Raw genomic sequence first — 12,672 nt, 5'->3', positions numbered from 1 at the left:
CTGTCAGCTGATTTTGGGCCAGAAGGATGAAGACTTGCGCTCACATGTTGCTAACAGAGGACTGTGCTAGTAGGGATTTGTCTCTACAACCCCCCAGTTCTGGTGGCCATATTAGGCTTCCTATGTTTATAGATATTTGGTCATTCTCAGATTTCTAATGGGGTTGAAGACTGATTATAGTTTCCTAGCCTATTCAGGCTGTTTAACTTTGAAAATACATATTTAATTAGATAGTTATCAGAGAGTAAACAAGCTAGCCAGAATATAACATAGATTTTAAGCCTTTCTTAAGTTGGAATGGATAGCTAAATGTACTGTTTAACTGATAAAATGTGGAACTGGGTGTTAGGTATATTCTATGCTTTTAGTAACAAAATGATAATAGTTGTGCTCAGCTTATTTTTGAGAGAAAAGTTTGTTTGTTTATTTGTTTTATAATTTGACAGAAAGGGTGAAATGTAGAATGATGTCCTTATGCAGGTGAAGGCAGGTACAAGACAGAACAAGGCCTGTCATTGGATGAGAAGGAAGGATGGGCAGGAGAAAAGTTTTAGAGAGGAGGAGGAGGAGACTGGAGGCTAGCAGCTGAGAGAACAAGGAGGTAGATGTTAAGATTCCTCTCTGCACATTTACAGGTTGTTATGAATATTTGTAAGGGATGGATGTGTACAGGATTTTGTATGTCTAAGTGGGCAATTGTATATTATCAATTGAATGAGATTTTATTGTGTTGTGTGTATTTTCATGTGGCTATTTAATTGAGTTCAAGAGAATGTGTGGTAGCAGGACACTGGGCCGTCCCGGAATTGGGATGTGTTTGTCTGGAATGGTGGCAACCTGCCTTGGGAACTAGATTAGTAGAGAGATTGTTTCCAGGCTCAGAGAGTAGCCATCGGCAGTGTGATGTGGAATAGAGCTAAGTGGGTGAGACGCTCGGCTGACTGAGATGAAAATATCTAACAGATATCATAGGGCACTATGGTGCCGGATCTAGTGAGGGATAAAAGAAACCATTTAAATTAATTTTTCAGCAACATATAGGTCTTTTACTTACTTGGTTAGAGTTTCACCCAGATATTTTATGTTTTGTGTTGCTATTGTGAAGAGTACCATTTCTCTATCTTCTTTCTCAGCCTGTTGATCACTTTTGTAGGGGAGAGCTACTAACGTTTTTTTGCATTCATTTTGCATCCGGTCACTTTGCTGAAGGCGTTTATCAGCCAAAGTGTTCCCTGGTAGAATTTTTGGGTTCATTTATGTGTACTATCATATCTTCTGCCATTAGCTATACTATGACTTTTCCAAAGACCAAGATCCCTTGACCTCACCAAAGCTGTCCGCTATCCCCATACCTCTTTATTATAAAAGTAAATTTTCCCACACCCGCGGATCCCGGCCCGCAGCAGCTCTCTGCTCCCAGACCCCATGAGAGAGAGACCCAACCGCCTGGTCAGGTGGGCACTCCTGAGGCTGCAGAGCGGAAGAGACCACCAACACTGCTCACCCCTGCCCACATCCCTGGCCCAAGAGGAAACTGTATAAGGCCTCTGGGCTCCCGTGGGGGAGGGCCCAGGAGCAGCAGGACACCTGCCTGAGACACCGCTGGGACCTGAAAGAAACAGACCAGATAAACAGTTCTCTGCACCCAAATCCCGTGGGAGGGAGAGCTAAACCTTCAGAGAGGCAGACAAGCCTGGGAAACCAGAAGAGACTGCTCCCTGCACACACATCTCGGACGCCAGAGGAAAAAGCCAAAGACCATCTGGAACCCTGGTGCACTGAAGCTCCCGGAAGGGGCGGCACAGGTCTTCCTGGTTGCTGCCGCTGCAGAGAGCCCCTGGGCAGCACCCCACGAGCGAACTTGAGCCTCGGGACCACAGGTAAGACCAAATTTTCTGCTGCAAGAAAGCTGCCTGGTGAACTCAAGACACAGGCCCACAGGAACAGCTGAAGACCTGTAGAGAGGAAAAACTACACGCCCGAAAGCAGAACACTCTGTCCCCATAACTGACTGAAAGAGAGGAAAACAGGTCTACAGCACTCCTGACACACAGGCTTATAGGACAGTCTAGCCACTGTCAGAAATAGCAGAACAAAGTAACACTAGAGATAATCTGATGGCGAGAGGCAAGCGCAGGAACCCAAGCAACAGAAACCAAGACTACATGCCATCATCGGAGCCCAATTCTCCCACCAAAACAAACATGGAATATCCAAACACACCAGAAAAGCAAGATCTAGTTTCAAAATCATATTTGATCATGATGCTGGAGGACTTCAAGAAAGACATGAACACACTTAGGGAAACACAGGAAAACATTAATAAACAAGTAGAAGCCTACAAAGAGGAATCGCAAAAATCCCTGAAAGAATTCCAGGAAAACACAATCAAACAGTTGAAGGAATTAAAAATGGAAATAGAAGCAATCAAGAAAGAACACATGGAAACAACCCTGGATATAGAAAACCAAAAGAAGAGACAAGGAGCTGTAGATACAAGCTTCACCAACAGAATACAAGAGATGGAAGAGAGAATCTCAGGAGCAGAAGATTCCATAGAAATCATTGACTCAACTGTCAAAGATAATGTAAAGCGGAAAAAGCTACTGGTCCAAAACATACAGGAAATCCAGGACTCAATGAGAAGATCAAAACTAAGGATAATAGGTATAGAAGAGAGTGAAGACTCCCAGCTCAAAGGACCAGTAAATATCTTCAACAAAATCATAGAAGAAAACTTCCCTAACCTAAAAAAAGAGATACCCATAGACATACAAGAAGCCTACAGAACTCCAAATAGATTGGACCAGAAAAGAAACACCTCCCGTCACATAATTGTCAAAACACCAAACGCACAAAATAAAGAAAGAATATTAAAAGCAGTAAGGGAAAAAGGTCAAGTAACATATAAAGGGAGACTTATCAGAATCACACCAGACTTCTCGCCAGAAACTATGAAGGCCAGAAGATCCTGGACTGATGTCATACAGACCCTAAGAGAACACAAATGCCAGCCCAGGTTACTGTATCCAGCAAAACTCTCAATTAACATTGATGGAGAAACCAAGATATTCCATGACAAAACCAAATTTACACAATATCTTTCTACAAATCCAGCACTACAAAGGATAATAAATGGTAAAGCCCAACATAAGGAGGCAAGCTATACCCTAGAAGAAGCAAGAAACTAATCGTCTTGGCAACAAAACAAAGAGAATGAAAGCACACAAACATAACCTCACATCCAAATATGAATATAAAGGGAAACAATAATCACTATTCCTTAATATCTCTCAATATCAATGGCCTCAACTCCCCAATAAAAAGACATAGATTAACAAACTGGATACGCAACGAGGACCCTGCATTCTGCTGCCTACAGGAAACACACCTCAGAGACAAAGACAGACACTACCTGAGAGTGAAAGGCTGGAAAACAACTTTCCAAGCAAATGGTCAGAAGAAGCAAGCTGGAGTAGCCATTCTAATATCAAATAAAATCAATTTCCAACTAAAAGTCATCAAAAAAGATAAGGAAGGACACTTCATATTCATCAAAGGAAAAATCCACCCAGATGAACTCTCAATCCTAAATATCTATGCCCCAAATACAAGGGCACCTACATACGTAAAAGAAACCTTACTAAAGCTCAAAACACACATTGCACCTCACACAATAATAGTGGGAGATTTCAACACCCCACTCTCATCAATGGACAGATCATGGAAACAGAAATTAAACAGTGATGTCGACAGACTAAGAGAAGTCATGAGCCAAATGGACTTAACGGATATTTATAGAACATTCTATCCTAAAGCAAAAGGATATACCTTCTTCTCAGCTCCTCATGGTACTTTCTCCAAAATTGACCATATAATTGGTCAAAAAACGGGCCTCAACAGGTACAGAAAGATAGAAATAATCCCATGCGTGCTATCGGACCACCACGGCCTAAAACTGGTCTTCAATAACAATAAGGGAAGAATGCCCACATATACGTGGAAATTGAACAATGCTCTACTCAATGATAACCTGGTCAAGGAAGAAATAAAGAAAGAAATTAAAAACTTTTTAGAATTTAATGAAAATGAAGATACAACATACTCAAACTTATGGGACACAATGAAAGCTGTGCTAAGAGGAAAACTCATAGCGCTGAGTGCCTGCAGAAAGAAACAGGAAAGAGCATATGTCAGCAGCTTGACAGCACACCTAAAAGCTCTAGAACAAAAAGAAGCAAATACACCCAGGAGGAGTAGAAGGCAGGAAATAATCAAACTCAGAGCTGAAATCAACCAAGTAGAAACAAAAAGGACCATAGAAAGAATCAACAGAACCAAAAGTTGGTTCTTTGAGAAAATCAACAAGATAGATAAACCCTTAGCCAGACTAACGAGAGGACACAGAGAGTGCGTCCAAATTAACAAAATCAGAAATGAAAAGGGAGACATAACTACAGATTCAGAGGAAATTCAAAAAATCATCAGATCTTACTATAAAAACCTATATTCAACAAAATTTGAAAATCTTCAGGAAATGGACAATTTCCTAGACAGATACCAGGTATCGAAGTTAAATCAGGAACAGATAAACCAGTTAAACAACCCCATAACTCCTAAGGAAATAGAAGCAGTCGTTAAAGGTCTCCCAACCAAAAAGAGCCCAGGTCCAGACGGGTTTAGTGCAGAATTCTATCAAACCTTCATATAAGACCTCATACCAATATTATCCAAACTATTCCACAAAATTGAAACAGATGGAGCCCTACCGAATTCCTTCTACGAAGCCACAATTACTCTTATACCTAAACCACACAAAGACCCAACAAAGAAAGAGAACTTCAGACCAATTTCCCTTATGAATATCGATGCAAAAATACTCAATAAAATTCTGGCAAACCGAATTCAAGAGCACATCAAAACAATCATCCACCATGATCAAGTAGGCTTCATCCCAGGCATGCAGGGATGGTTTAATATACGGAAAACCATCAACGTGATCCATTATATAAACAAACTGAAAGAACAGAACCACATGATCATTTCATTAGATGCTGAGAAAGCATTTGACAAAATTGAACACCCCTTCATGATAAAAGTCCTGGAAAGAATAGGAATTCAAGGCCCATACCTAAACATAGTAAAAGCCATATACAGCAAACCAGTTGCTAACATTAAACTAAATGGAGAGAAACTTGAAGCAATCCCACTAAAATCAGGGACTAGACAAGGCTGCCCACTCTCTCCCTACTTATTCAATATAGTTCTTGAAGTTCTAGCCAGAGCAATCAGACAACAAAAGGAGATCAAAGGGATACAGATCGGAAAAGAAGAGGTCAAAATATCACTATTTGCAGATGACATGATAATATATTTAAGTGATCCCAAAAGTTCCACCAGAGAACTACTAAAGCTGATAAACAACTTCAGCAAAGTGGCTGGGTATAAAATTAACTCAAATAAATCAGTTGCCTTCCTCTATACAAAAGAGAAACAAGCCGAGAAAGAAATTAGGGAAACGACACCCTTCATAATAGACCCAAATAATATAAAGTTCCTCGGTGTGACTTTAACCAAGCAAGTAAAAGATCTGTACAATAAGAACTTCAAGACACTGAGGAAAGAAATTGAAGAAGACCTCAGAAGATGGAAAGATCTCCCATGCTCATGGATTGGCAGGATTAATATAGTAAAAATGGCCATTTTACCAAAAGCAATCTACAGATTCAATGCAATCCCCATCAAAATACCAATCCAATTCTTCAAAGAGTTAGACAGAACAATTTGCAAATTCATCTGGAATAACAAAAAACCCAGGATAGCTAAAGCTATCCTCAACAATAAAAGGACTTCAGGGGGAATCACTATCCCTGAACTCAAGCAGTATTACAGAGCAATAGTGATAAAAACTGCATGGTATTGGTACAGAGACAGACAGATAGACCAATGGAATAGAATTGAAGACCCAGAAATGAACCCACACACCTATGGTCACTTGATTTTTGACAAAGGAGCCAAAACCATCCAATGGAAAAAAGATAGCATTTTCAGCAAATGGTGCTGGTTCAACTGGAGGGCAACATGTAGAAGAATGCAGATCGATCCATGCTTATCACCCTGTACAAAGCTTAAGTCCAAGTGGATCAAGGACCTCCACATCAAACCAGACACACTCAAACTAATAGAAGAAAAACTAGGGAAGCATCTGGAACACATGGGCACTGGAAAAAATTTCCTGAACAAAACACCAATGGCTTATGCTCTAAGATCAAGAATCGACAAATGGGATCTCATAAAACTTCAAAGCTTCTGTAAGGCAAAGGACACTGTGGTTAGGACAAAACGGCAACCAACAGATTGGGAAAAGATCTTTACCAATCCTACAACAGATAGAGGCCTTATATCCAAAATATACAAAGAACTCAAGAAGTTAGACCGCAGGGAAACAAATAACCCTATTAAAAAATGGGGTTCAGAGCTAAACAAAGAATTCACAGCTGAGGAATGCCGAATGGCGGAGAAACACCTAAAGAAATGTTCAACATCTTTAGTCATAAGGGAAATGCAAATCAAAACAACCCTGAGATTTCACCTCACACCAGTGCGATTGGCTAAGATCAAAAACTCAGGTGACAGCAGATGCTGGCAAGGATGTGGAGAAAGAGGAACACTCCTCCATTGTTGGTGGGATTGCAGACTGGTAAAACCATTCTGGAAATCAGTCTGGAGGTTCCTCAGAAAATTGGACATTGAACTGCCTGAGGATCCAGCTCTACCTCTCTTGGGCATATACCCAAAAGATGCCTCAACATATAAAAGAGACACGTGCTCCACTATGTTCATCGCAGCCTTATTTATAATAGCCAGAAACTGGAAAGAACCCAGATGCCCTTCAACAGAGGAATGGATACAGAAAATGTGGTATATCTACACAATGGAATATTACTCAGCTATCAAAAACAACGAGTTTATGAAATTCGTAGTCAAATGGTTGGAACTGGAAAATATCATCCTGAGTGAGCTAACCCAATCACAGAAAGACATACATGGTATGCACTCATTGATAAGTGGCTATTAGCCCAAATGCTTGAATTACCCTAGATCCCTAGAACAAACGAAACTCAAGACGGATGATCAAAATGTGAATGCTTCACTCCTTCTTTAAATGAGGAAAAAGAATACCCTTGGCAGGGAAGGGAGAGGCAAAGATTAAAACAGAGACTGAAGGAACACCCATTCAGAGCCTGCCCCACATGTGGCCCATACATATACAGCCACCCAATTAGACATGATGGATGAAGCAAAGAAGTGCAGACCGACAGGAGCCAGATGTAGATCGCTCCTGAGAGACACAGCCAGAATACAGCAAATACAGAGGCGAATGCCATCAGCAAACCACTGAACTGAGAATAGGTCCCCTATTGAAAGAATCAGAGAAAGAACTGGAAGAGCTTGAAGGGGCTCGAGACCCCAAAAGTACAACAATGCCAAGCAACCAGAGCTTCCAGGGACTAAGCCACTACCTAAAGACTATACATGGACTGACCCTGGACTCTGACCCCATAGGTAGCAATGAATATCCTAGTAAGATCACCAGTGGAAGGGGAAGCCCTGGGTCCTGCTAAGACTGAACCCCCAGTGAACTAGTCTATGGGGGGAGGGCGGCAATGGGGGGAGGGTTGGGAGGGGAACACCCATAAGGAAGGGGAGGGGGGAGGGGGATGTTTGCCCGGAAACCGGGAAAGGGAATAACATTCGAAATGTATATAAGAAATACTCAAGTTAATAAAAAAAAAATAAAAGTAAATTTTGAGTAGAATGAAATCAATTATTTTTAACAGCATAGTTACTAAAAGTAAGTTTTTCATATTCTTTTGGAGAATACAGTCAAACTATTGTATTTATAATTTTTTGAAATTATATCTTGTTATGTAACAATTTTGATATGTACTGACATTCACAGTCACATTACAATATATGTATGGAGTATGCATTTGATCAAAACACCCATCAGAGTAGAAAAAGGCTTTGCACACAATAGTTCTACTTTTATCACATAGTAGAGCCCAGTCTTCTTAATGGAAACATTTCATACAGTTGAAGTAGAAATATTCACGAAGTAATTATACATAAACAGCTGGTTTTCAGCAAATTTAGGGAATATGTTAATCGCCAAGAATAGGTCTTTTTATTTGAGGTTTTTGCTGCTGCAACGAAGCACCACAGTCAAAAAGCAAGTGTGGACAGGACAAAAGATTTGATTCACTTTACACTTCTACATAGCTGTTTATCATTAAAAAAAAGTGAGGACAGAAACTTAAACAGAGCAGGGTTCTGAAGGCAAGAGATAATGTAGAGGTCACAGAGGAATGCTTCTTATTGGCTTGCTTCACCTGGCTTGTTCAGTCTGCTTTCTTATAGAACCCAGGACCAAAAGCCCTGGGTTAGCAGCACTCACAATGGGTTGGGCCCTCTCCCACTCATCACTAATTGAGAAAATGACTTACAGCTGTATCCCATGGAGCATTTTCTTAACTGAGGCTCATTTTTCTCTAATGACTCTTAATTGTGTTAACACACAAACCAGCCAGTAAAACGAATCTAAATCTTCATTAGTCGGGGTCTATTAAAGACACAGAACTTATGGAATGAGTCTGTCTGTCCATCTGTATCTCTCTCTCTCTCTCTCTCTCTCTCTACATATATATATATATATGGATATATATGGATATATATACATGGATATAGATATGGATATAGATATATATGGATATAGATATATATGGATATAGATATAAATATAGATATATGCACATGCAAATATATATGTATATATGTATATATATATATATATTACAGTCTGCAGTCCAACCAATAGAACAATGGCTAGTTATGAATGGAAATTACAAAAATCCTGGTAGTCCCACAAGGCTGGATGTCTTAGCTGATCTTCTGTATATGCTGGCATTCTGGAGAAGAAGGCTCCAATGCCATGAAGCAACAGCTGTACTAGCAACAGAATAAGCAGCCAAAGAAGAATGAAACTTCCTCCCTCATTGTCCTTATATAACAGAAGGTATGATCAGATTAAAGGTGTATCTTCCTGCCTCAAGATCCACATCTCAATCTGACCTCCATTTCTGGATTGTAGTTCATTCCAGATATAGTCAAGTGGGAAACCAGCAATAGCCATCGCAGGGTTACATCTTTACAATCTCTTAACACATGTCTGGGTATAAAATTAACTCTAACATATCAGTACCTTTCCTCTACTCAAAGAGTAAATAGGCTGAGAAAGAAATTAGGGAAATGATACCATTTACAATAGTCCCAAATAATAAAAAACGCCTTGTGACTCTAACCAAGCAAGTGAAAGACTTGTATGACAAGAACTTCAAGACTCTGAAGAAAGAATTTTAAGAAGATCTCAGAAGATGGAAAACTCCTATGCTCATGGATTTGCAGGATTAATACACTGACAATGGACATTTTGCCAAAAGCAATCTACGGAATCAATGTAAACCCCATCAAGTTTCCAACTAAATTCTTCATAGAGTTAGAAAGAGCAATTTGTAAATTCATTTGGAATAACAAAAGAACCCAGGATAGCAAAATATATTCAACAATAAAAGAATTTCTGGGGGAATCATCATCCGGGACCTCAAGCAGTATTACAGAACAATAGTGATGAAAACTGTATGGTGTGCATTCAGAGACAGGCAAGTCGAATAGAGTAGAAGACCCAGAAATGAACCCACACACCTATGGTCACTTGATCTTTGACAAAGGAGCTAAAATCATCCAATGGAAAAAAGATAGCATTTTTAACAAATGGTGCTGGTTCAACTGGAGGTAAGCATGTAGAAGAATACAAATCAAACCATTCTTATCATCCTGTACAAAGCTTAAGTCCAAATGGATCAAGGACCTCCACATCAAACCAGATACACTCAAACTAATAGAAGAGAAAGTGGGGAAGAGTCTCAATCATGTGGGCACAAGGAAAACTTTCCTGAACAAAACACCAGTGGCTTATGCTCTAAGATCAAGAATTAACAAATGGGACCTCATAAAACTGCAAAACTTTTGTAAGGACACTGTTATTAGGACACGAAGGCAACCTACAGATTGGGAAAGCATCTTTCCCAATCTGCAAATGAAAGAGGACTAATACCCAAAATAGAAAGAACTCAAGAAGTTAGACACCAGAGAGCCAAATAACCCTATTAGAGAATGGGGTACAGAACTAAACAAATAATTCTCAGCTGAGGAGTATCGAATGGCTGCGAAACACCTAAAGAAATGCTCAGTATCCTTAGTCATCAGGGAAATGCAAATCAAAACAGCCCTGAAATTTCACCTCACACCAATCAGAATGGCCAAGATCAAAAACTCAGGTGACAGCAGATGCTGGTGAGGATGTGAAGAAAGGGGAACACTCCTCCATTATTGGTGGGATTGCAAACTGCCACAACCACTCTGGAAATCAATCTGGAGGTTGCTCAGAAAATTGGACAGTGCATTCCCGGAGGACCCAGCTATACCTCTCATGGACATATACCCAAAAGATGCCCCAACATATAAAAAAGACACATGCTCCACTATGTTCATAGCAGCCTTATTTATAATAGCCAGAAGCTGGAAAGAACCCAGATGCCCTTCAACAGAAGAATGGATACAGAAAACGTGGTACATGTACACAATGGAGTACTACTCAGCTATCAAAAACAATGATTTCATGATATTCAAAGGCAAATGGATTGAACTGGAAAACATTATCCTGAGTGAGGTAACCTAATCACAGGCAAACACACATGGTATGCATTCACTGATAAGTGGATATTAGCCCAGAAGCTCGAATTACTGAAGATACAATCCACAGACCACATGAAGCTCAAGAAGAAGGATGACCAAAGTGAGGATGCTTCATTTCTTCTTAAAAGGGGGAACAAAAATATTCATAGGAGGGGCTATGGAGGCAAAGTTTAGAGCAGAGACTGAAGGAATGGCCATTCAGAGCCTGCCCCACATGCGGCCCATATATATATATATATATATATATATATATATATATATATATATATATATATATATACAGTCACCAAAATTATATAAAATGGATGAAGCTAAAAAATGCATGGTGACAACTGGATATAGATCTCTCCTGAGAGACAAAGCCAGAGCATGTCAAATACAGAGGTGGATGCTAGCAGCAAACCATTGAACTGAGAATGGGACCCCCGATGGAGAAATTAGAGAAAGGCTTGAAAGAGCTGAAGGGGTTTGCAACCCCATAAGAACAACAATACCAACCAGCCAGAGCTCCCAGGGACTAAACCACGACCCAAAGTCTATACATGAACTGTCCCATGTCTTCAGCTGCATATGTGGCAGAGGATGGCCTTTTGAGCATCAAAGGAAGGAGAAGCCCTTGGTCCTACCATTGAGAATGTTGGAGGGAATGTTGGAGGGCAGGTAGGGGGAGGATGTATGGGGAAGGGAACACCCTTATAGAAGGACAGGGTGAAGGGATAAGGGCCTTATGGACAGGAAACCTGGAAAGGGAATGACTTTTGAAATGTAGATAAAGAAATATCCAAAAAAATTATATATTGTTGTAAGTTGGAAATCAGATGCATTCTTTTTTTTACTATTGATGATTTTCTATTTATTTGAAGAATCTTATACCCACATAAATTGGAAACAGAATTTTTCAGTAAAAGTGCAAAGCTTATAATTTTCTAGACATTATCAAATTTCCCTCCAGGGCTACTGTCATCCTTCCTTCCCACTGGACCTTATGTCACTGACAATAACTGGTTATTTTTTCATGTCCACTTCAGCAAGATCTGATGTGTCACTACTAATCTTTACTTTTGTCCAAAGGACTTGGCTAATTCGCTTGAAAGTTATAAAACAAGAAAAGAAAAAAAAACCCTGCATATTCCAAGACTAATGCTTTTTTATTTTTAATATGTCAGCAGTAGTTTAAAATTTTCATCCTACCAAGTAGGAGAAAGTAATGGATCCACAGAGCTTTGTGCTGAAAATCTATTTCCATCTGTCGCATCACTTCCAGATTTTCTAGCTTTATTCGGTCAATTGCAAACATCTCCAGCTTCTGAGCTAGCATCTTCTTTTTCAACATTATAGCATAGACTTTCTTATGCAGTCAGAAGGCTCTATTTTTAAGAAAGTGTGTGATACCATTGTTTTTAATAGCAAGAATCCAGTAATAACTCCACTTTTCATCAACTGGGAAATAGAGTCTATGTATTATTTAAAAATGTAATTTATGATTTAAAATTCAAATGAATAAATTACCAAAATTAAGCTTGGTACAAAACTAAAGACATTTGAAGACTAGTACACAGCTCAATAAAATAGAAACTCTGTTTTAAATGGCTTAAATGTATGTCTTAAAGTTATGCATGCTGTATGGCATTTACGTGTTTTAGAATGTGTGTGTGTGTGTGTGTGTGTGTGTGTGTGTGTGTGTGTGTGTGTGTGATCATCTGGGACAATATAGCATAAAATTCTGAAAATGGGTAAGCACAGGTAATACATTAATAAACTTTATATGTTTAGTGCACAAAAATATATCATGTAAAATATAGAAGAAAATCTACAATAGATTATATCTTCATTGTATGTGTGATACAATCATTTAGA

This window comes from Rattus norvegicus, chromosome 2 (assembly GCF_036323735.1).
Source record: "Rattus norvegicus strain BN/NHsdMcwi chromosome 2, GRCr8, whole genome shotgun sequence".
Taxonomy (NCBI): Eukaryota; Metazoa; Chordata; class Mammalia; order Rodentia; family Muridae; genus Rattus; species Rattus norvegicus.
This window is presented reverse-complemented; position numbering follows the sequence as displayed.